Source organism: Hyla sarda, unplaced genomic scaffold (assembly GCF_029499605.1).
Source record: "Hyla sarda isolate aHylSar1 unplaced genomic scaffold, aHylSar1.hap1 scaffold_666, whole genome shotgun sequence".
Lineage (NCBI taxonomy): Eukaryota > Metazoa > Chordata > Amphibia > Anura > Hylidae > Hyla > Hyla sarda.
In genome coordinates, this window is record NW_026610682.1 from 139,951 (window position 1) to 164,135 (window position 24,185).

Genomic DNA, 24,185 nt, shown 5'->3' on the forward strand with positions numbered 1-24,185 from the left:
CCAATGGGGTGCAGGCATGTCCTCTATGCTTACAGCTTCCCGTGGGTGTTGGTTTGATACCGTTTGGGGACAGCCAAGGAGGCATCTGCAGGCAACAAATGTAGGTGTGTGCTTGTGTGTGTGTTTCCTATGCAGATCCTAAGCCCAGTGTCACATGCAAGTAGGAGGAGTAAGAAGGGTTCCTGGCAAATCCGGGTTATGGATTGCATTTAAAAAGGCCCCGTGGGAGTGCAATGGGCCCCTGTCTTGCTGCTTAGCAATAATGGTATGGGTTTAGGTTCTGCTGTGTGTACTGGTGGTTGACTGCCCCCCAGCCCAGAGTGTGCATGGAAAATTGTCTGGCAGCCTCCCTGACAGCAAGCAGTGATAGTGCCCATGAAGGGGACCTTGTTGGGCCCGCCCCTTTCACGGTTATCGCTTCTCGGCCTTTTGGCTAAGATCAAGTGTAGTATCTGTTCTTATCAGTTTAATATCTGATACGTCCCCTATCTGGGGACCATATATTAAATGGATTTTTGAGAACGGGGGCCGATTTCGAAGCTTGCTTCCGTCGCCCTATGCATTGACCCGATATGGCAGTATCTTCGGGTACAGTGCACCACCCCCTTACAGGGTTAAAAAGAAAGATTCCTACTTTCATTGCTACCTGCTTGCTGGCTAGCCAGCTAGCCAGCCCTGTGGGCCTTGCTGCTGCTGCTGCTGCTGCAGCCAAAAAACAAAAGGTGGTGCTGCTGCTGCTTCTGCTGCTTCTGCTTGTGTCTGGCCGCTGTTGGAGCGTCCAGGCACAGGACTTCTGCTGCTGCTGACTAAATGGCCTCCTTAATTGGATCATTTGAGTAGCCAGCACACCTGTGCAGGTAGGGCATGACATGATAGGCAGCTGCCTTGATAGCGGGTGGGTGCTGAATGTTCCTAATTGACAAAATAAGATTAATGCTTATGAAGAAATATAAAATCTCATCCCTTCCCCAATATCGCGCCACACCCCTACCCCTTAATTCCCTGGTTGAACTTGATGGACATATGTCTTTTTTCGACCGTACTAACTATGTAACTATGTAACATAACATGGGGGGGTCTCCTGGCTGTTCACACAGGTGTGTCATTGCTGTACATTGACCATGCATTGCTTCTGTGGTATTGCAAAGGCAAAGACAAATGCTTCCAGCCATCCATTGCACTAATGGATTGGTCATCAGCTGGCTGTCTATGTCCCGCATCAATATAGACCAAAGTACAGAGGGTTAGGCTATGCTATAGTGCACCTACCTGATGCATCAGAAGGTGCGAGGCCCTTGCTAAATTCTGTGCACAGACTTTGAGATCTATGCTTTAGACTGTATCTAAACCTGCTCCAACATGGACTGACATTCTGGCCTACTTTCAGCCGATGCGACTTGTCTGTCGCTGAACAGTCGCTTTTTATGTATTCAGCACCTATGTATAATGTTGTAAAAATGCTCTAGAAGCTAAAGTCGCAGAAATGTCACACATATTTGGCCTGCAACTTTCTGTGCGACAAATTCAGACAGGAAAAATCAGTATAAATCCTTAGAAAATTATCCCCCAGTGTCTCCATCTGCTGGCGGTATTGAATAAGCATTGCTGCACTGATGGGGTATGCATTAGACGAAAAAAAAGAAGAAAAAGAAGAATAATACGCCCAGAAAAGAGGCGAAAAGGAGAAAAACGTAAAAAAACGTGAAAAAAAAGTAAGAGGAAGAGAAGGGAAAAAAAGGTGGAAATGGGTTTAAAAGTGATTTCGGCGGAGAAATATATATATATATATATATATATATATATATATATATATATACGCGCACACACACACATATATATAAACGTATTCTCCGTTGAGATATTGCAGCCGCTGCTGTGTCCAGGCCCAGGAGCCTTAGCACTGTGCTGTGATGTCACTCAATACCACTGACATCACTAGGTGTAAACAACATCTCTCCTTTGCTGTGTATGTGACTATGGAGCTGTTTGGTGATGTCGTCTATTATGGCCTTCATAGAAGCAACAGGAGATTGTTGCATCCATCTAGAACCCTCAGAACTACAGTGCTATGATGTCACTCACTTCCACAGGCCTTGCAGAGTGTAAACAACAACAACCCAGCTTTGTTGTGTATGTAACCATAGGGATTGTGATGTCACCTAGAACCTTCACAGCAGCGACAGCTTTATGAGGAGCATCAGCACTGCTCTGCCTGAGCAGAACCATCACCGCCATAGGTTGTCAAATAACCCGGATTTAACCCACACAGGTAAGTCCAATGGGGTGCAGGCATGTCCTCTATGCTTACAGCTTCCCGTGGGTGTTGGTTTGATACCGTTTGGGGACAGCCAAGGAGGCATCTGCAGGCAACAAAGGTAGGTGTGTGCTTGTGTGTGTGTTTCCTATGCAGATCCTAAGCCCAGTGTCACATGCAAGTAGGAGGAGTAAGAAGGGTTCCTGGCAAATCCGGGTTATGGATTGCATTTAAAAAGGCCCCGTGGGAGTGCAATGGGCCCCTGTCTTGCTGCTTAGCAATAATGGTATGGGTTTAGGTTCTGCTGTGTGTACTGGTGGTTGACTGCCCCCCAGCCCAGAGTGTGCATGGAGAATTGTCTGGCAGCCTCCCTGACAGCAAGCAGTGATAGTGCCCATGAAGGGGACCTTGTTGGGCCCGCCCCTTTCACGGTTATCGCTTCTCGGCCTTTTGGCTAAGATCAAGTGTAGTATCTGTTCTTATCAGTTTAATATCTGATACGTCCCCTATCTGGGGACCATATATTAAATGGATTTTTGAGAACGGGGGCCGATTTCGAAGCTTGCTTCCGTCGCCCTATGCATTGACCCGATATGGCAGTATCTTCGGGTACAGTGCACCACCCCCTTACAGGGTTAAAAAGAAAGATTCCTACTTTCATTGCTACCTGCTTGCTGGCTAGCCAGCTAGCCAGCCCTGTGGGCCTTGCTGCTGCTGCTGCTGCTGCAGCCAAAAAACAAAAGGTGGTGCTGCTGCTGCTTCTGCTGCTTCTGCTTGTGTCTGGCCGCTGTTGGAGCGTCCAGGCACAGGACTTCTGCTGCTGCTGACTAAATGGCCTCCTTAATTGGATCATTTGAGTAGCCAGCACACCTGTGCAGGTAGGGCATGACATGATAGGCAGCTGCCTTGATAGCGGGTGGGTGCTGAATGTTCCTAATTGACAAAATAAGATTAATGCTTATGAAGAAATATAAAATCTCATCCCTTCCCCAATATCGCGCCACACCCCTACCCCTTAATTCCCTGGTTGAACTTGATGGACATATGTCTTTTTTCGACCGTACTAACTATGTAACTATGTAACATAACATGGGGGGGTCTCCTGGCTGTTCACACAGGTGTGTCATTGCTGTACATTGACCATGCATTGCTTCTGTGGTATTGCAAAGGCAAAGACAAATGCTTCCAGCCATCCATTGCACTAATGGATTGGTCATCAGCTGGCTGTCTATGTCCCGCATCAATATAGACCAAAGTACAGAGGGTTAGGCTATGCTATAGTGCACCTACCTGATGCATCAGAAGGTGCGAGGCCCTTGCTAAATTCTGTGCACAGACTTTGAGATCTATGCTTTAGACTGTATCTAAACCTGCTCCAACATGGACTGACATTCTGGCCTACTTTCAGCCGATGCGACTTGTCTGTCGCTGAACAGTCGCTTTTTATGTATTCAGCACCTATGTATAATGTTGTAAAAATGCTCTAGAAGCTAAAGTCGCAGAAATGTCACACATATTTGGCCTGCAACTTTCTGTGCGACAAATTCAGACAGGAAAAATCAGTATAAATCCTTAGAAAATTATCCCCCAGTGTCTCCATCTGCTGGCGGTATTGAATAAGCATTGCTGCACTGATGGGGTATGCATTAGACGAAAAAAAAGAAGAAAAAGAAGAATAATACGCCCAGAAAAGAGGCGAAAAGGAGAAAAACGTAAAAAAACGTGAAAAAAAAGTAAGAGGAAGAGAAGGGAAAAAAAGGTGGAAATGGGTTTAAAAGTGATTTCGGCGGATAAATATATATATATATATATATATATATATATATATATATGCGCACACACACACATATATATAAACGTATTCTCCGTTGAGATATTGCAGCCGCTGCTGTGTCCAGGCCCAGGAGCCTTAGCACTGTGCTGTGATGTCACTCAATACCACTGACATCACTAGGTGTAAACAACATCTCTCCTTTGCTGTGTATGTGACTATGGAGCTGTTTGGTGATGTCGTCTATTATGGCCTTCATAGAAGCAACAGGAGATTGTTGCATCCATCTAGAACCCTCAGAACTACAGTGCTATGATGTCACTCACTTCCACAGGCCTTGCAGAGTGTAAACAACAACAACCCAGCTTTGTTGTGTATGTAACCATAGGGATTGTGATGTCACCTAGAACCTTCACAGCAGCGACAGCTTTATGAGGAGCATCAGCACTGCTCTGCCTGAGCAGAACCATCACCGCCATAGGTTGTCAAATAACCCGGATTTAACCCACACAGGTAAGTCCAATGGGGTGCAGGCATGTCCTCTATGCTTACAGCTTCCCGTGGGTGTTGGTTTGATACCGTTTGGGGACAGCCAAGGAGGCATCTGCAGGCAACAAAGGTAGGTGTGTGCTTGTGTGTGTGTTTCCTATGCAGATCCTAAGCCCAGTGTCACATGCAAGTAGGAGGAGTAAGAAGGGTTCCTGGCAAATCCGGGTTATGGATTGCATTTAAAAAGGCCCCGTGGGAGTGCAATGGGCCCCTGTCTTGCTGCTTAGCAATAATGGTATGGGTTTAGGTTCTGCTGTGTGTACTGGTGGTTGACTGCCCCCCAGCCCAGAGTGTGCATGGAAAATTGTCTGGCAGCCTCCCTGACAGCAAGCAGTGATAGTGCCCATGAAGTTGACCTTGTTGGGCCCGCCCCTTTCACGGTTATCGCTTCTCGGCCTTTTGGCTAAGATCAAGTGTAGTATCTGTTCTTATCAGTTTAATATCTGATACGTCCCCTATCTGGGGACCATATATTAAATGGATTTTTGAGAACGGGGGCCGATTTCGAAGCTTGCTTCCGTCGCCCTATGCATTGACCCGATATGGCAGTATCTTCGGGTACAGTGCACCACCCCCTTACAGGGTTAAAAAGAAAGATTCCTACTTTCATTGCTACCTGCTTGCTGGCTAGCCAGCTAGCCAGCCCTGTGGGCCTTGCTGCTGCTGCTGCTGCTGCAGCCAAAAAACAAAAGGTGGTGCTGCTGCTGCTTCTGCTGCTTCTGCTTGTGTCTGGCCGCTGTTGGAGCGTCCAGGCACAGGACTTCTGCTGCTGCTGACTAAATGGCCTCCTTAATTGGATCATTTGAGTAGCCAGCACACCTGTGCAGGTAGGGCATGACATGATAGGCAGCTGCCTTGATAGCGGGTGGGTGCTGAATGTTCCTAATTGACAAAATAAGATTAATGCTTATGAAGAAATATAAAATCTCATCCCTTCCCCAATATCGCGCCACACCCCTACCCCTTAATTCCCTGGTTGAACTTGATGGACATATGTCTTTTTTCGACCGTACTAACTATGTAACTATGTAACATAACATGGGGGGGTCTCCTGGCTGTTCACACAGGTGTGTCATTGCTGTACATTGACCATGCATTGCTTCTGTGGTATTGCAAAGGCAAAGACAAATGCTTCCAGCCATCCATTGCACTAATGGATTGGTCATCAGCTGGCTGTCTATGTCCCGCATCAATATAGACCAAAGTACAGAGGGTTAGGCTATGCTATAGTGCACCTACCTGATGCATCAGAAGGTGCGAGGCCCTTGCTAAATTCTGTGCACAGACTTTGAGATCTATGCTTTAGACTGTATCTAAACCTGCTCCAACATGGACTGACATTCTGGCCTACTTTCAGCCGATGCGACTTGTCTGTCGCTGAACAGTCGCTTTTTATGTATTCAGCACCTATGTATAATGTTGTAAAAATGCTCTAGAAGCTAAAGTCGCAGAAATGTCACACATATTTGGCCTGCAACTTTCTGTGCGACAAATTCAGACAGGAAAAATCAGTATAAATCCTTAGAAAATTATCCCCCAGTGTCTCCATCTGCTGGCGGTATTGAATAAGCATTGCTGCACTGATGGGGTATGCATTAGACGAAAAAAAAGAAGAAAAAGAAGAATAATACGCCCAGAAAAGAGGCGAAAAGGAGAAAAACGTAAAAAAAACGTGAAAAAAAAGTAAGAGGAAGAGAAGGGAAAAAAAGGTGGAAATGGGTTTAAAAGTGATTTCGGCGGAGAAATATATATATATATATATATATATATATATATATATGCGCACACACACACATATATATAAACGTATTCTCCGTTGAGATATTGCAGCCGCTGCTGTGTCCAGGCCCAGGAGCCTTAGCACTGTGCTGTGATGTCACTCAATACCACTGACATCACTAGGTGTAAACAACATCTCTCCTTTGCTGTGTATGTGACTATGGAGCTGTTTGGTGATGTCGTCTATTATGGCCTTCATAGAAGCAACAGGAGATTGTTGCATCCATCTAGAACCCTCAGAACTACAGTGCTATGATGTCACTCACTTCCACAGGCCTTGCAGAGTGTAAACAACAACAACCCAGCTTTGTTGTGTATGTAACCATAGGGATTGTGATGTCACCTAGAACCTTCACAGCAGCGACAGCTTTATGAGGAGCATCAGCACTGCTCTGCCTGAGCAGAACCATCACCGCCATAGGTTGTCAAATAACCCGGATTTAACCCACACAGGTAAGTCCAATGGGGTGCAGGCATGTCCTCTATGCTTACAGCTTCCCGTGGGTGTTGGTTTGATACCGTTTGGGGACAGCCAAGGAGGCATCTGCAGGCAACAAAGGTAGGTGTGTGCTTGTGTGTGTGTTTCCTATGCAGATCCTAAGCCCAGTGTCACATGCAAGTAGGAGGAGTAAGAAGGGTTCCTGGCAAATCCGGGTTATGGATTGCATTTAAAAAGGCCCCGTGGGAGTGCAATGGGCCCCTGTCTTGCTGCTTAGCAATAATGGTATGGGTTTAGGTTCTGCTGTGTGTACTGGTGGTTGACTGCCCCCCAGCCCAGAGTGTGCATGGAGAATTGTCTGGCAGCCTCCCTGACAGCAAGCAGTGATAGTGCCCATGAAGGGGACCTTGTTGGGCCCGCCCCTTTCACGGTTATCGCTTCTCGGCCTTTTGGCTAAGATCAAGTGTAGTATCTGTTCTTATCAGTTTAATATCTGATACGTCCCCTATCTGGGGACCATATATTAAATGGATTTTTGAGAACGGGGGCCGATTTCGAAGCTTGCTTCCGTCGCCCTATGCATTGACCCGATATGGCAGTATCTTCGGGTACAGTGCACCACCCCCTTACAGGGTTAAAAAGAAAGATTCCTACTTTCATTGCTACCTGCTTGCTGGCTAGCCAGCTAGCCAGCCCTGTGGGCCTTGCTGCTGCTGCTGCTGCTGCAGCCAAAAAACAAAAGGTGGTGCTGCTGCTGCTTCTGCTGCTTCTGCTTGTGTCTGGCCGCTGTTGGAGCGTCCAGGCACAGGACTTCTGCTGCTGCTGACTAAATGGCCTCCTTAATTGGATCATTTGAGTAGCCAGCACACCTGTGCAGGTAGGGCATGACATGATAGGCAGCTGCCTTGATAGCGGGTGGGTGCTGAATGTTCCTAATTGACAAAATAAGATTAATGCTTATGAAGAAATATAAAATCTCATCCCTTCCCCAATATCGCGCCACACCCCTACCCCTTAATTCCCTGGTTGAACTTGATGGACATATGTCTTTTTTCGACCGTACTAACTATGTAACTATGTAACATAACATGGTGGGGTCTCCTGGCTGTTCACACAGGTGTGTCATTGCTGTACATTGACCATGCATTGCTTCTGTGGTATTGCAAAGGCAAAGACAAATGCTTCCAGCCATCCATTGCACTAATGGATTGGTCATCAGCTGGCTGTCTATGTCCCGCATCAATATAGACCAAAGTACAGAGGGTTAGGCTATGCTATAGTGCACCTACCTGATGCATCAGAAGGTGCGAGGCCCTTGCTAAATTCTGTGCACAGACTTTGAGATCTATGCTTTAGACTGTATCTAAACCTGCTCCAACATGGACTGACATTCTGGCCTACTTTCAGCCGATGCGACTTGTCTGTCGCTGAACAGTCGCTTTTTATGTATTCAGCACCTATGTATAATGTTGTAAAAATGCTCTAGAAGCTAAAGTCGCAGAAATGTCACACATATTTGGCCTGCAACTTTCTGTGCGACAAATTCAGACAGGAAAAATCAGTATAAATCCTTAGAAAATTATCCCCCAGTGTCTCCATCTGCTGGCGGTATTGAATAAGCATTGCTGCACTGATGGGGTATGCATTAGACGAAAAAAAAGAAGAAAAAGAAGAATAATACGCCCAGAAAAGAGGCGAAAAGGAGAAAAACGTAAAAAAACGTGAAAAAAAAGTAAGAGGAAGAGAAGGGAAAAAAAGGTGGAAATGGGTTTAAAAGTGATTTCGGCGGAGAAATATATATATATATATATATATATATATATATATATATACGCGCACACACACACATATATATAAACGTATTCTCCGTTGAGATATTGCAGCCGCTGCTGTGTCCAGGCCCAGGAGCCTTAGCACTGTGCTGTGATGTCACTCAATACCACTGACATCACTAGGTGTAAACAACATCTCTCCTTTGCTGTGTATGTGACTATGGAGCTGTTTGGTGATGTCGTCTATTATGGCCTTCATAGAAGCAACAGGAGATTGTTGCATCCATCTAGAACCCTCAGAACTACAGTGCTATGATGTCACTCACTTCCACAGGCCTTGCAGAGTGTAAACAACAACAACCCAGCTTTGTTGTGTATGTAACCATAGGGATTGTGATGTCACCTAGAACCTTCACAGCAGCGACAGCTTTATGAGGAGCATCAGCACTGCTCTGCCTGAGCAGAACCATCACCGCCATAGGTTGTCAAATAACCCGGATTTAACCCACACAGGTAAGTCCAATGGGGTGCAGGCATGTCCTCTATGCTTACAGCTTCCCGTGGGTGTTGGTTTGATACCGTTTGGGGACAGCCAAGGAGGCATCTGCAGGCAACAAAGGTAGGTGTGTGCTTGTGCGTGTGTTTCCTATGCAGATCCTAAGCCCAGTGTCACATGCAAGTAGGAGGAGTAAGAAGGGTTCCTGGCAAATCCGGGTTATGGATTGCATTTAAAAAGGCCCCGTGGGAGTGCAATGGGCCCCTGTCTTGCTGCTTAGCAATAATGGTATGGGTTTAGGTTCTGCTGTGTGTACTGGCGGTTGACTGCCCCCCAGCCCAGAGTGTGCATGGAAAATTGTCTGGCAGCCTCCCTGACAGCAAGCAGTGATAGTGCCCATGAAGGGGACCTTGTTGGGCCCGCCCCTTTCACGGTTATCGCTTCTCGGCCTTTTGGCTAAGATCAAGTGTAGTATCTGTTCTTATCAGTTTAATATCTGATACGTCCCCTATCTGGGGACCATATATTAAATGGATTTTTGAGAACGGGGGCCGATTTCGAAGCTTGCTTCCGTCGCCCTATGCATTGACCCGATATGGCAGTATCTTCGGGTACAGTGCACCACCCCCTTACAGGGTTAAAAAGAAAGATTCCTACTTTCATTGCTACCTGCTTGCTGGCTAGCCAGCTAGCCAGCCCTGTGGGCCTTGCTGCTGCTGCTGCTGCTGCAGCAGCCAAAAAACAAAAGGTGGTGCTGCTGCTGCTTCTGCTGCTTCTGCTTGTGTCTGGCCGCTGTTGGAGCGTCCAGGCACAGGACTTCTGCTGCTGCTGACTAAATGGCCTCCTTAATTGGATCATTTGAGTAGCCAGCACACCTGTGCAGGTAGGGCATGACATGATAGGCAGCTGCCTTGATAGCGGGTGGGTGCTGAATGTTCCTAATTGACAAAATAAGATTAATGCTTATGAAGAAATATAAAATCTCATCCCTTCCCCAATATCGCGCCACACCCCTACCCCTTAATTCCCTGGTTGAACTTGATGGACATATGTCTTTTTTCGACCGTACTAACTATGTAACTATGTAACATAACATGGGGGGGTCTCCTGGCTGTTCACACAGGTGTGTCATTGCTGTACATTGACCATGCATTGCTTCTGTGGTATTGCAAAGGCAAAGACAAATGCTTCCAGCCATCCATTGCACTAATGGATTGGTCATCAGCTGGCTGTCTATGTCCCGCATCAATATAGACCAAAGTACAGAGGGTTAGGCTATGCTATAGTGCACCTACCTGATGCATCAGAAGGTGCGAGGCCCTTGCTAAATTCTGTGCACAGACTTTGAGATCTATGCTTTAGACTGTATCTAAACCTGCTCCAACATGGACTGACATTCTGGCCTACTTTCAGCCGATGCGACTTGTCTGTCGCTGAACAGTCGCTTTTTATGTATTCAGCACCTATGTATAATGTTGTAAAAATGCTCTAGAAGCTAAAGTCGCAGAAATGTCACACATATTTGGCCTGCAACTTTCTGTGCGACAAATTCAGACAGGAAAAATCAGTATAAATCCTTAGAAAATTATCCCCCAGTGTCTCCATCTGCTGGCGGTATTGAATAAGCATTGCTGCACTGATGGGGTATGCATTAGACGAAAAAAAAGAAGAAAAAGAAGAATAATACGCCCAGAAAAGAGGCGAAAAGGAGAAAAACGTAAAAAAACGTGAAAAAAAAGTAAGAGGAAGAGAAGGGAAAAAAAGGTGGAAATGGGTTTAAAAGTGATTTCGGCGGAGAAATATATATATATATATATATATATATATATACGCGCACACACACACATATATATAAACGTATTCTCCGTTGAGATATTGCAGCCGCTGCTGTGTCCAGGCCCAGGAGCCTTAGCACTGTGCTGTGATGTCACTCAATACCACTGACATCACTAGGTGTAAACAACATCTCTCCTTTGCTGTGTATGTGACTATGGAGCTGTTTGGTGATGTCGTCTATTATGGCCTTCATAGAAGCAACAGGAGATTGTTGCATCCATCTAGAACCCTCAGAACTACAGTGCTATGATGTCACTCACTTCCACAGGCCTTGCAGAGTGTAAACAACAACAACCCAGCTTTGTTGTGTATGTAACCATAGGGATTGTGATGTCACCTAGAACCTTCACAGCAGCGACAGCTTTATGAGGAGCATCAGCACTGCTCTGCCTGAGCAGAACCATCACCGCCATAGGTTGTCAAATAACCCGGATTTAACCCACACAGGTAAGTCCAATGGGGTGCAGGCATGTCCTCTATGCTTACAGCTTCCCGTGGGTGTTGGTTTGATACCGTTTGGGGACAGCCAAGGAGGCATCTGCAGGCAACAAAGGTAGGTGTGTGCTTGTGTGTGTGTTTCCTATGCAGATCCTAAGCCCAGTGTCACATGCAAGTAGGAGGAGTAAGAAGGGTTCCTGGCAAATCCGGGTTATGGATTGCATTTAAAAAGGCCCCGTGGGAGTGCAATGGGCCCCTGTCTTGCTGCTTAGCAATAATGGTATGGGTTTAGGTTCTGCTGTGTGTACTGGTGGTTGACTGCCCCCCAGCCCAGAGTGTGCATGGAGAATTGTCTGGCAGCCTCCCTGACAGCAAGCAGTGATAGTGCCCATGAAGGGGACCTTGTTGGGCCCGCCCCTTTCACGGTTATCGCTTCTCGGCCTTTTGGCTAAGATCAAGTGTAGTATCTGTTCTTATCAGTTTAATATCTGATACGTCCCCTATCTGGGGACCATATATTAAATGGATTTTTGAGAACGGGGGCCGATTTCGAAGCTTGCTTCCGTCGCCCTATGCATTGACCCGATATGGCAGTATCTTCGGGTACAGTGCACCACCCCCTTACAGGGTTAAAAAGAAAGATTCCTACTTTCATTGCTACCTGCTTGCTGGCTAGCCAGCTAGCCAGCCCTGTGGGCCTTGCTGCTGCTGCTGCAGCCAAAAAACAAAAGGTGGTGCTGCTGCTGCTTCTGCTGCTTCTGCTTGTGTCTGGCCGCTGTTGGAGCGTCCAGGCACAGGACTTCTGCTGCTGCTGACTAAATGGCCTCCTTAATTGGATCATTTGAGTAGCCAGCACACCTGTGCAGGTAGGGCATGACATGATAGGCAGCTGCCTTGATAGCGGGTGGGTGCTGAATGTTCCTAATTGACAAAATAAGATTAATGCTTATGAAGAAATATAAAATCTCATCCCTTCCCCAATATCGCGCCACACCCCTACCCCTTAATTCCCTGGTTGAACTTGATGGACATATGTCTTTTTTCGACCGTACTAACTATGTAACTATGTAACATAACATGGGGGGGTCTCCTGGCTGTTCACACAGGTGTGTCATTGCTGTACATTGACCATGCATTGCTTCTGTGGTATTGCAAAGGCAAAGACAAATGCTTCCAGCCATCCATTGCACTAATGGATTGGTCATCAGCTGGCTGTCTATGTCCCGCATCAATATAGACCAAAGTACAGAGGGTTAGGCTATGCTATAGTGCACCTACCTGATGCATCAGAAGGTGCGAGGCCCTTGCTAAATTCTGTGCACAGACTTTGAGATCTATGCTTTAGACTGTATCTAAACCTGCTCCAACATGGACTGACATTCTGGCCTACTTTCAGCCGATGCGACTTGTCTGTCGCTGAACAGTCGCTTTTTATGTATTCAGCACCTATGTATAATGTTGTAAAAATGCTCTAGAAGCTAAAGTCGCAGAAATGTCACACATATTTGGCCTGCAACTTTCTGTGCGACAAATTCAGACAGGAAAAATCAGTATAAATCCTTAGAAAATTATCCCCCAGTGTCTCCATCTGCTGGCGGTATTGAATAAGCATTGCTGCACTGATGGGGTATGCATTAGACGAAAAAAAAGAAGAAAAAGAAGAATAATACGCCCAGAAAAGAGGCGAAAAGGAGAAAAACGTAAAAAAACGTGAAAAAAAAGTAAGAGGAAGAGAAGGGAAAAAAAGGTGGAAATGGGTTTAAAAGTGATTTCGGCGGAGAAATATATATATATATATATATATATATATATATATATATATGCGCACACACACACATATATATAAACGTATTCTCCGTTGAGATATTGCAGCCGCTGCTGTGTCCAGGCCCAGGAGCCTTAGCACTGTGCTGTGATGTCACTCAATACCACTGACATCACTAGGTGTAAACAACATCTCTCCTTTGCTGTGTATGTGACTATGGAGCTGTTTGGTGATGTCGTCTATTATGGCCTTCATAGAAGCAACAGGAGATTGTTGCATCCATCTAGAACCCTCAGAACTACAGTGCTATGATGTCACTCACTTCCACAGGCCTTGCAGAGTGTAAACAACAACAACCCAGCTTTGTTGTGTATGTAACCATAGGGATTGTGATGTCACCTAGAACCTTCACAGCAGCGACAGCTTTATGAGGAGCATCAGCACTGCTCTGCCTGAGCAGAACCATCACCGCCATAGGTTGTCAAATAACCCGGATTTAACCCACACAGGTAAGTCCAATGGGGTGCAGGCATGTCCTCTATGCTTACAGCTTCCCGTGGGTGTTGGTTTGATACCGTTTGGGGACAGCCAAGGAGGCATCTGCAGGCAACAAAGGTAGGTGTGTGCTTGTGTGTGTGTTTCCTATGCAGATCCTAAGCCCAGTGTCACATGCAAGTAGGAGGAGTAAGAAGGGTTCCTGGCAAATCCGGGTTATGGATTGCATTTAAAAAGGCCCCGTGGGAGTGCAATGGGCCCCTGTCTTGCTGCTTAGCAATAATGGTATGGGTTTAGGTTCTGCTGTGTGTACTGGTGGTTGACTGCCCCCCAGCCCAGAGTGTGCATGGAAAATTGTCTGGCAGCCTCCCTGACAGCAAGCAGTGATAGTGCCCATGAAGGGGACCTTGTTGGGCCCGCCCCTTTCACGGTTATCGCTTCTCGGCCTTTTGGCTAAGATCAAGTGTAGTATCTGCATTTGGTCTGGTCGGAAGGTGTCTGTGGTACCCCGCTTCTCGGCCTTGGGGGATTGTCTCTCCTTACGGAGGGACTTCACCCCCTTGCTGCTATTGGGGAGCGGGCTTAGTCCACAGACAACGGGTTGCGATCCCCCTGTCTCTGGGACCTTGTGTCTCAGAAGGCATTTTCGGTACGTTGAGCGTTACCTGTAGCTTCGGAAGCACCTAGGGTACCCCCGACCTCTGCCTTGGGTAAGGGTTCCGCTTTTATAGCGGGATTCCGAGCCCCTGCTGCTATTGGGGAAGGGGCTTAGTCCCTGGGTGTGGAAGATGCCGTTCTCCTGGGCTTTCCCCTCTGGGGAAATGTCGATGCGAAATACCATCCGCATAGAGGTGTCGGAGAGCCATCGTCAGTTGAAGAACCTCCGCTTCATTGCGGAGGTGATTCTTCTTGACTACTTCCGCCTCAATAGGGAGGACATCCTGTGTCTAAATGACCAGGAAAGCCGTGGCCTGTATACCGTCACCTTCACGGCCACGGCGTGTTGCGATAACATCTATGCAACCTTGTCTGGTGCGGACCAGAGGGACGATCGACTCGACGGTCTTTCGTTCCAGTTCCTCTATGGTGAGGAACATATACCGTTGGTGGTGGCTATGCACAGCCCTCATGTGACCACGGAGGATATAGCCACTTTTCTTCGGCGATACTGCGAAGAGGTGCGATTCGCAAACAAAATCTTGAACTCCGTGCGGTTCTGGAACGGCAAGAGGAAGTTCTGGGTCAAGCTCCGTAAGGATCCCGGTGGTATTGGGGGTCTTTGCCATCCGCCCCCAAATTTTGCCATCGGGAGAGTTCGGGGCTTCCTGTTCTATCCTCAAATGCCTATGTATTGCCGAAATTGCTTGAGGTTTGGCCACACCCAGGAGACCTGCGGCACGGAGCGTGTGATTCGCTGCAATAGGTGTGGCCAAGAAGGTCACATAGCCTCAAGATGTAGCCATACGATAAGGTGCAACCTCTGCGGAGAGGAAAATCACGATTTTAATTCCTGTCCCCATAAAGCAAAAACTACGATGGGTGGGTCAAGGCTGGGCCCACCCAAAGAGGGGACAGGACAAAAGACGTCCTTTTTTAAGATGCCCAAACCCCAGATGGCAGGTACTGATGGGTCCAGGCCCAAGACCTCTGGTGCTCCATCGGGGGGCCCACCGGTGGTAGTGCTAGGGGGAGGCCATGGGGATTCCACGAAGCCCGGGCGGGTGATCGAGTTTACTGCCCGGGAAATTGAAAGACGTCGATCGACTTCCTACCTGGCTCAAGAGCCCGCCGAAACTTCTGAAGGGGGCTCACCTGTGGCGGGTGGCAGCCGACGGGCCTCGGTGGGGGCAAAGGTGGACCCAAAATTACAGCATAAGCCAGGTACTGGCTTGGCCCAGGGTCGCCCTGCTCCGGACGAAGAGGCCCCGGTGAAAGCCCGCCGGAAGGGGAGCCAGGTGGCCAGGTCTGAGCCCGGTCCTGTTACTCCGCCTATACAGGACAGGGCCAAGAAGACAAGTGGCGCCAAACCAGGGTTTGCTGCCCCGCCAGCAGTGGACCCGGTGGGTAAAACTGGCCATCGTCGATCGATGGGGAAGTTGGAGCAACAGTCCTCAGCAACGCTTGCTGGGGAACAAGCGATGAAAACTTCCCAAGGTAGCGGCAAAGGTTCCGGAAAAGAGGCCTCACAGGCCCCTGTGCAGCAGTTCCAGTCGTCAAATGATGAAAGAAGACGCAGATCCATCAGCCGGGGGCCAGAGATTACATCGAGTGAGAGCAACACAGAGGATATGGACAGCAGTGTGACATTTAAAAGACAAAGAGAAGAAGAAGAGGAAGACATTCAAAGGAAAGCGGCGTGCCGTAGTTCGGACGAGAGCGAGCTCAGGGTCGGGGCATCATCGATCTCAAGCTCCGACCCTCAGAACATCAAGGAGCTGATGACCCCGCAGGCGGGGGATGACGGTACGCAGCTTATTATTGACTTTGATTCTCCAAGCACGGACTCTCCATAAACTATGCCTATCCCTGTAAAAATTGCCTCACTCAATGTGAGGTCCTTAAAGAGCCCTGATCGCAGGGCTGCTTTATTTTCTTATCTAGAGACATGTGACTTTGACCTTTGCCTGCTACAAGAATGTGGAATCCCTAGTAAAATGGACTATAAAGACTTAAAAGAAGACTGGAAGCTGGGCCCATCCATATGGTCCGGTGCAAATGACTGTCGTTCTGTGGGTGTTGGGCTGCTCTGCCGAGGCCAGTCCTTTTCTATTCATACAGTAACTGAGATTGTGCCTGGCAGAGCTCTTTTAATTCATCTATATTTTAATGGACTTTTAATTCGTGTTTTAAATGTGTATGCCCCTCCTGATAAACAGGAGCGGGCAGAACTATTTGAAATTTTACCACTGTTTTGTGTTGGGTCTTCCCCCCTGCTGGTGGGAGGTGATTTTAACTGCATACGTGATGGGGAACACCGGCAGGGTGGGGATATTAATCGTAAAGACCGCACTTCTTACCTGCTTAAAAATTTTATTGATGATTTTAATTTGAAAGATTGCTGGAAGGATCTCTTGCCGGAGGACCCGGGCGCCACATGGTCCAATGGAAGAGTGAGCTCCAGAATCGATTTTATTTTTTCCTCTAGAGCTTTTAAACCCCTGAAATGCACGCTCGAGCAGAATATCTTCTCTGATCATAAGCTCCTCTTGGTGGGCCTGGAGCTAGAGGGGGAGCAAAAAGCAAAAAGGGGCCTCTGGAGATTAAACACCACACTCCTAGAGGACCCTGAGATAAAAGAGGAGTTTGTGCGGACCTACCAGTGCTGGCAATCACAAAGAAAACCCCACGAGCCTATGCTGCACTGGTGGGAGGGCACCAAATCTAAAATCAGATTTTTTTTTATCAAAGCAGGTAAGAAGAAGGCAAAAATGGAAAAACAGTGGTTTTATGTTCTTAACATGCGTTTAAATGTACTTTTTAAATTGAAAGAAGCTGGTATGGATGTAGAAAATGATATTTTAAACCTTAAAACTGAAATAAAACATGCCATAGAAAAGAAAGGGAAACAAATCATTTTTAACTCACATGTGCAGCACCTGGAGGAGGGCGAGAAATGTTCCCGTTTCTTTTTTAAAAAAGTGATGAATAGGAGGGATATCATCCAGAACCTTGAGGGTGAATCCACTCCAAAAGGCATGTTAGATGCAGTTTTTAACTTCTACCAGCTTCTTTTTAATAAGAAAGATCTTAATCCATCCTTTTTAGAACATGTTCTTAATTCCCTTGATTTTAAGCTAGATGTTTTAGACCAGGAGGTTTTATCCCGTGATCTTAACTTAGATGAACTTTTATTTGTTTTTAAAAGTTTTTCTAGTGGGAAGGCCCCTGGGGAAGATGGTTTACCCATCGAATTTTATTTAGCTTTTTGGGATATTTTAAAGGATGATATGGTTTTATTGTATAAAGAAACTTTTATTGTTAATGAACTTCCCCCTTCCTGGAGGAGGGGGATTGTATCATTACTTTTTAAAAAAGGTGAAAAGGATATGCTAAAAAATTGGCGCCCCATCACACTTTTAAATGTCGATTATAAAGTTTTAGCCAAGTTATTAGCTGTCCGTTTTAAACCTTTTATTCATAAATTAGTTCACCCAAATCAGGTTTGTGGGGTACCTGGAAGGTCTATAGCTGAATCCCTAAATATTTTAAGAGATGTTTTATGGTATTTTAAGGATAGAAATCAAACTGTAGCAATTTTATCCTTAGACTTTGAAAAAGCCTTTGATAGGGTCTCCCATGAATACCTGTTTTTAGTTCTTAAAAAGATGGCAGTGCCTGAAACGATTTTAAGCCGAATCATGCTTTTATACCGATCCTGTTTTAGTCAAGTCTCTGTTAATGGCTTTTTAACCAGCGGTGTTCCTCTTTTATCAGGTGTCAAACAGGGCTGCCCCCTGTCCCCACTCCTTTTTATTTGCGCAATCGAACCACTGATGGCCCTCCTCAGAAAAGACCGGGTAGTAAGAGGCGTACCGATACCTGGTGGAGGAGGGACCCATCTAAAGGTGTTGGGGTACATGGATGATGTCACCATACTGTGCCCGGACTCTCCATCCATGAGGGGGGCATTGAGGAACACCAGCTATTTCTGCGAGGTCTCTGGTTTTAAGCTAAACACAGATAAATGTGACTGTTTTTATATTGGCTCCTGGGATTCATCCATCACCCCAGGAGTCACAATGCAACAGGATCAAATTAAAGTTTTAGGTATTGTTTTTAACCAGGTCAATGATGGGAGCCCTAACTGGGATTCAGCTATAGCTAAGATGGAGAAGAAGATTTTAATGTGGAATCTTAGAAACCTTACCATGGAGGGGAAGATTTTAATAATAAAGATGGTTTTACTCCCTATTATGCTATACATTGCCATGGTATTTCCTCCATCTATTTTATACATTAAAAAAGTAACTAGAATTGTTTTTACTTTTTTATGGGGTTCAAAAATGGAGAAATTAAAGCGTGATTTTATGTACAAAAGTAGAGATAATGGCGGGAAAGATGTTCCTAACCTTTTTACTTTCTTTTACATAAAGTATTTCTGTTTCTGTTTTAAGATTATTAAATCCAATGGCATTTTTAGCTGCTTTTTAAGGTACGCTGCGGGCATGGTTTTTAAAAGATGGTTGCGCATCCCTCTGAACGCTCCGGTGCTTCTGTGTCCCCCAAAACATTATGTGGTGTTGGAAAAGACAGTCAGGCTCCTAGGTCTCCAAGATTTGGAGCCTGACATACTGGGGGACCAGAGAAAGGTATCAAAGGTCCTCAGGCGGAGTGAGGTTACCCTGGCAGTGTCCAATTTCACACAGGCAAGATCCAAAAAGGTATGGCGGAACGTGTACGGGAAGTTTCTGGCGAATGTACACAGGGATCTTGCCTGGGCAATCGTCCACCAGTGCCTCCCTACTCGTGAGTTCCAGCACAGGCGAGGACTGGTGGCGAGAGCCAAGTGCCCGAGAGATGGCTGCGGAGTGGACGAAACGGTGCTGCACATATTTTGGAACTGCCCTTTTGCACGGGAGCTTTGGAGGAAGGTAGGCCCACTTTTGAAGTGGGCCTGCGGCCTAAAAGATTTTAATCACGAATGTGTCTTTTACGGTCTTTTTAACTGCCCCAATTTTAAACAGCAGATGATCTGCTGGATGATTATTAATTGTTTTAAAAATGCCATCTGGAAAGTTAGGAACATCTTACTTTTTAAACATGATTTTATTGATGTTAAAAACTGTATAAAGCTGGCCCTGAGTGAGATGTACATCTATTACCTAAGAGACAAGAAACAGTTGGGGGCCAGCGAGGCAGCATCCATGTGGTGTCTGCCTCTATGGAACGAAATAACAGTATAATCAGTTTTTATGACATTTGTATAATGTTTTATCCTGCCATTTTTATTTTTTCTCCTTTTATTACTGGTTTTATTATTTGTATTTTAAAACTTTTGTGAACCTTTTATTATTTTGCGTTTTAAATTTTGTATGGTTTCTTATTTATTCAATAAAATTTTGTTGAAACCTTATCTGTTCTTATCAGTTTAATATCTGATACGTCCCCTATCTGGGGACCATATATTAAATGGATTTTTGAGAACGGGGGCCGATTTCGAAGCTTGCTTCCGTCGCCCTATGCATTGACCCGATATGGCAGTATCTTCGGGTACAGTGCACCACCCCCTTACAGGGTTAAAAAGAAAGATTCCTACTTTCATTGCTACCTGCTTGCTGGCTAGCCAGCTAGCCAGCCCTGTGGGCCTTGCTGCTGCTGCTGCTGCTGCAGCCAAAAAACAAAAGGTGGTGCTGCTGCTGCTTCTGCTGCTTCTGCTTGTGTCTGGCCGCTGTTGGAGCGTCCAGGCACAGGACTTCTGCTGCTGCTGACTAAATGGCCTCCTTAATTGGATCATTTGAGTAGCCAGCACACCTGTGCAGGTAGGGCATGACATGATAGGCAGCTGCCTTGATAGCGGGTGGGTGCTGAATGTTCCTAATTGACAAAATAAGATTAATGCTTATGAAGAAATATAAAATCTCATCCCTTCCCCAATATCGCGCCACACCCCTACCCCTTAATTCCCTGGTTGAACTTGATGGACATATGTCTTTTTTCGACCGTACTAACTATGTAACTATGTAACATAACATGGGGGGGTCTCCTGGCTGTTCACACAGGTGTGTCATTGCTGTACATTGACCATGCATTGCTTCTGTGGTATTGCAAAGGCAAAGACAAATGCTTCCAGCCATCCATTGCACTAATGGATTGGTCATCAGCTGGCTGTCTATGTCCCGCATCAATATAGACCAAAGTACAGAGGGTTAGGCTATGCTATAGTGCACCTACCTGATGCATCAGAAGGTGCGAGGCCCTTCTAAATTCTGTGCACAGACTTTGAGATCTATGCTTTAGACTGTATCTAAACCTGCTCCAACATGGACTGACATTCTGGCCTACTTTCAGCCGATGCGACTTGTCTGTCGCTGAACAGTCGCTTTTTATGTATTCAGCACCTATGTATAATGTTGTAAAAATGCTCTAGAAGCTAAAGTCGCAGAAATGTCACACATATTTGGCCTGCAACTTTCTGTGCGACAAATTCAGACAGGAAAAATCAGTATAAATCCTTAGAAAATTATCCCCCAGTGTCTCCATCTGCTGGCGGTATTGAATAAGCATTGCTGCACTGATGGGGTATGCATTAGACGAAAAAAAAGAAGAAAAAGAAGAATAATACGCCCAGAAAAGAGGCGAAAAGGAGAAAAACGTAAAAAAACGTGAAAAAAAAGTAAGAGGAAGAGAAGGGAAAAAAAGGTGGAAATGGGTTTAAAAGTGATTTCGGCGGAGAAATATATATATATATATATATATATATATATATATATATATATATATATACGCGCACACACACACATATATATAAACGTATTCTCCGTTGAGATATTGCAGCCGCTGCTGTGTCCAGGCCCAGGAGCCTTAGCACTGTGCTGTGATGTCACTCAATACCACTGACATCACTAGGTGTAAACAACATCTCTCCTTTGCTGTGTATGTGACTATGGAGCTGTTTGGTGATGTCGTCTATTATGGCCTTCATAGAAGCAACAGGAGATTGTTGCATCCATCTAGAACCCTCAGAACTACAGTGCTATGATGTCACTCACTTCCACAGGCCTTGCAGAGTGTAAACAACAACAACCCAGCTTTGTTGTGTATGTAACCATAGGGATTGTGATGTCACCTAGAACCTTCACAGCAGCGACAGCTTTATGAGGAGCATCAGCACTGCTCTGCCTGAGCAGAACCATCACCGCCATAGGTTGTCAAATAACCCGGATTTAACCCACACAGGTAAGTCCAATGGGGTGCAGGCATGTCCTCTATGCTTACAGCTTCCCGTGGGTGTTGGTTTGATACCGTTTGGGGACAGCCAAGGAGGCATCTGCAGGCAACAAAGGTAGGTGTGTGCTTGTGTGTGTGTTTCCTATGCAGATCCTAAGCCCAGTGTCACATGCAAGTAGGAGGAGTAAGAAGGGTTCCTGGTAAATCCGGGTTATGGATTGCATTTAAAAAGGCCCCGTGGGAGTGCAATGGGCCCCTGTCTTGCTGCTTAGCAATAATGGTATGGGTTTAGGTTCTGCTGTGTGTACTGGTGGTTGACTGCCCCCCAGCCCAGAGTGTGCATGGAAAATTGTCTGGCAGCCTCCCTGACAGCAAGCAGTGATAGTGCCCATGAAGGGGACCTTGTTGGGCCCGCCCCTTTCACGGTTATCGCTTCTCGGCCTTTTGGCTAAGATCAAGTGTAGTATCTGTTCTTATCAGTTTTCATGCTGGTGGGGATGGGTGCTGCATGGAGGATGCAGGTGTACCAGGGCTTTCCGGGGCTGGTTCTGAGGAATCAGCTCGACGGCTGCCCCGATGTGACCTGTTCCCTCCGGGTCTCGCCATGAGGCTGAGAGGGTCTAGAGCCGAGGTACTTTTGTGCCTCGGGGAGTGGTGACCCCGAGGTGCCGAAACTCACTGGGAGAATAGGCTCACTGAGTTGAAGCACGGGCACCATAATCTCTTCACCTTGTGGCACTCACCTCTTGATTCCCGGCCTTCTGGCTAGGATCAGAGAAATTTTTATAGATCCGGCCGGATGTCCGGGCAGTATATCTGCACACATTCACTTATTTATTTATTTTTTGTCTCACTGTGTCACTTTTTGCGTGTTGTGTGTTCACAGGATTTGTCAGGATGCGGTAGCCCTTCTGGGTGTCCCTCCTGGCGGTCTAGGGGAGGTGTGTGTGGCCATTAGGTTCCGCACCTCCCTGCAAACACCCCGGGTACTCCTGCTTCGCAGGGTACCTACCGTAATCGGCTCTGCGGGCAGATACCTTGGCTAACGCCAAGGGGGATGCCGGGAGCATTTGTGGTCTCCTAGTAGCTTCGGCGAAAAGGGACATCGAACCTGGAACCTCGCAGGTACCTTTTGGTCCGGAGGCGAAGGGTAAGGTTTGTTGGGGGGCCTCTCTCCTATCGGAGAAGGGCTTGCGATAGACCGCATCCTTTGTGCACGTTTTTTTAGTGTAACACGTTTGCACTTTTTCTTGCACTTTGGGTGAATCGAAAGCACGTTCCTCGGCTTTAGATAAAAAAAAAAAAAAAAAAAAAAATCTGTTCTTATCAGTTTTTCATGCCGGTGGACAGTAACGCCGGTATGGGGCTGGTGGGGATGGGTGCTGCATGGAGGATGCAGGTGTACCAGGGCTTTCCGGGGCTGGTTCTGAGGAATCAGCTCGACGGCTGCCCCGATGTGACCTGTTCCCTCCGGGTCTCGCCATGAGGCTGAGAGGGTCTAGAGCCGAGGTACTTTTGTGCCTCGGGGAGTGGTGACCCCGAGGTGCCGAAACTCACTGGGAGGATAGGCTCACTGAGTTGAAGCACGGGCACCATAATCTCTTCACCTTGTGGCACTCACCTCTTGATTACCGGCCTTCTGGCTAGGATCAGAGAAATTTTTATAGATCCGGCCGGATGTCCGGGCAGTATATCTGCACACATTCACTTATTTATTTCTTTTTTGTCTCACTGTGTCACTTTTTGCGTGTTGTGTGTTCACAGGATTGGTCAGGATGCGGTAGCCCTTCTGGGTGTCCCTCCTGGCGGTCTAGGGGAGGTGTGTGTGGCCATTAGGTTCCGCACCTCCCTGCAAACACCCCGGGTACTCCTGCTTTGGCAGGGTACCTACCGTAATCGGCTCTGCGGGCAGATACCTTGGCTAACGCCAAGGGGGATGCCGGGAGCATTTGTGGTCCCCTAGTAGCTTCGGCGAAAAGGGACATCGAACCTGGAACCTCGCAGGTACCTTTTGGTCCGGAGGCGAAGGGTAAGGTTTGTTGGGGGGCCTCTCTCCTATCGGAGAAGGGCTTGCGATAGACCGCATCCTTTGTGCACGTTTTTTTAGTGTAACACGTTTGCACTTTTTCTTGCACTTTGGGTGAATCGAAAGCACGTTCCTCGGCTTTTAAAAAAAAAAAAAAAAAAAAAATCTGTTCTTATCAGTTTAATATCTGATACGTCCCCTATCTGGGGACCATATATTAAATGGATTTTTGAGAACGGGGGCCGATTTCGAAGCTTGCTTCCGTCGCCCTATGCATTGACCCGATATGGCAGTATCTTCGGGTACAGTGCACCACCCCCTTACAGGGTTAAAAAGAAAGATTCCTACTTTCATTGCTACCTGCTTGCTGGCTAGCCAGCTAGCCAGCCCTGTGGGCCTTGCTGCTGCTGCTGCTGCTGCAGCCAAAAAACAAAAGGTGGTGCTGCTGCTGCTTCTGCTGCTTCTGCTTGTGTCTGGCCGCTGTTGGAGCGTCCAGGCACAGGACTTCTGCTGCTGCTGACTAAATGGCCTCCTTAATTGGATCATTTGAGTAGCCAGCACACCTGTGCAGGTAGGGCATGACATGATAGGCAGCTGCCTTGATAGCGGGTGGGTGCTGAATGTTCCTAATTGACAAAATAAGATTAATGCTTATGAAGAAATATAAAATCTCATCCC

At 46.7% G+C, this 24,185-nt stretch overlaps 8 non-coding genes and 2 pseudogenes across 8 annotated transcripts; all 10 read left to right on the forward strand.

The window, feature by feature from the left end:
• Positions 1-413: 413 nt before the first annotated feature.
• LOC130343132 (U2 spliceosomal RNA) lies at positions 414-604 on the forward strand. Its single transcript, XR_008882551.1, has one exon. It is a non-coding gene; the product is annotated as a U2 spliceosomal RNA (small nuclear RNA).
• A 2,084-nt stretch (positions 605-2,688) lies between these two features.
• On the forward strand, positions 2,689-2,879 carry LOC130343133 (U2 spliceosomal RNA). Its single transcript, XR_008882552.1, has one exon. It is a non-coding gene; the product is annotated as a U2 spliceosomal RNA (small nuclear RNA).
• A 2,078-nt stretch (positions 2,880-4,957) lies between these two features.
• On the forward strand, positions 4,958-5,148 carry LOC130343052 (U2 spliceosomal RNA). The gene has a single exon (XR_008882481.1). It is a non-coding gene; the product is annotated as a U2 spliceosomal RNA (small nuclear RNA).
• A 2,077-nt stretch (positions 5,149-7,225) lies between these two features.
• LOC130343053 (U2 spliceosomal RNA) lies at positions 7,226-7,416 on the forward strand. Its single transcript, XR_008882482.1, has one exon. It is a non-coding gene; the product is annotated as a U2 spliceosomal RNA (small nuclear RNA).
• Positions 7,417-9,496: 2,080 nt separating this feature from the next.
• On the forward strand, positions 9,497-9,687 carry LOC130343054 (U2 spliceosomal RNA). Its single transcript, XR_008882483.1, has one exon. It is a non-coding gene; the product is annotated as a U2 spliceosomal RNA (small nuclear RNA).
• Positions 9,688-11,762: 2,075 nt separating this feature from the next.
• On the forward strand, positions 11,763-11,953 carry LOC130343055 (U2 spliceosomal RNA). Its single transcript, XR_008882484.1, has one exon. It is a non-coding gene; the product is annotated as a U2 spliceosomal RNA (small nuclear RNA).
• A 2,074-nt stretch (positions 11,954-14,027) lies between these two features.
• On the forward strand, positions 14,028-14,245 carry LOC130343082 (U2 spliceosomal RNA; annotated as a pseudogene).
• A 5,389-nt stretch (positions 14,246-19,634) lies between these two features.
• Positions 19,635-19,820, forward strand: LOC130343074 (U2 spliceosomal RNA). The gene has a single exon (XR_008882501.1). It is a non-coding gene; the product is annotated as a U2 spliceosomal RNA (small nuclear RNA).
• Positions 19,821-21,909: 2,089 nt separating this feature from the next.
• On the forward strand, positions 21,910-22,069 carry LOC130343079 (U2 spliceosomal RNA; annotated as a pseudogene).
• A 1,572-nt stretch (positions 22,070-23,641) lies between these two features.
• LOC130343076 (U2 spliceosomal RNA) lies at positions 23,642-23,825 on the forward strand. The gene has a single exon (XR_008882503.1). It is a non-coding gene; the product is annotated as a U2 spliceosomal RNA (small nuclear RNA).
• Positions 23,826-24,185: the final 360 nt, after the last annotated feature.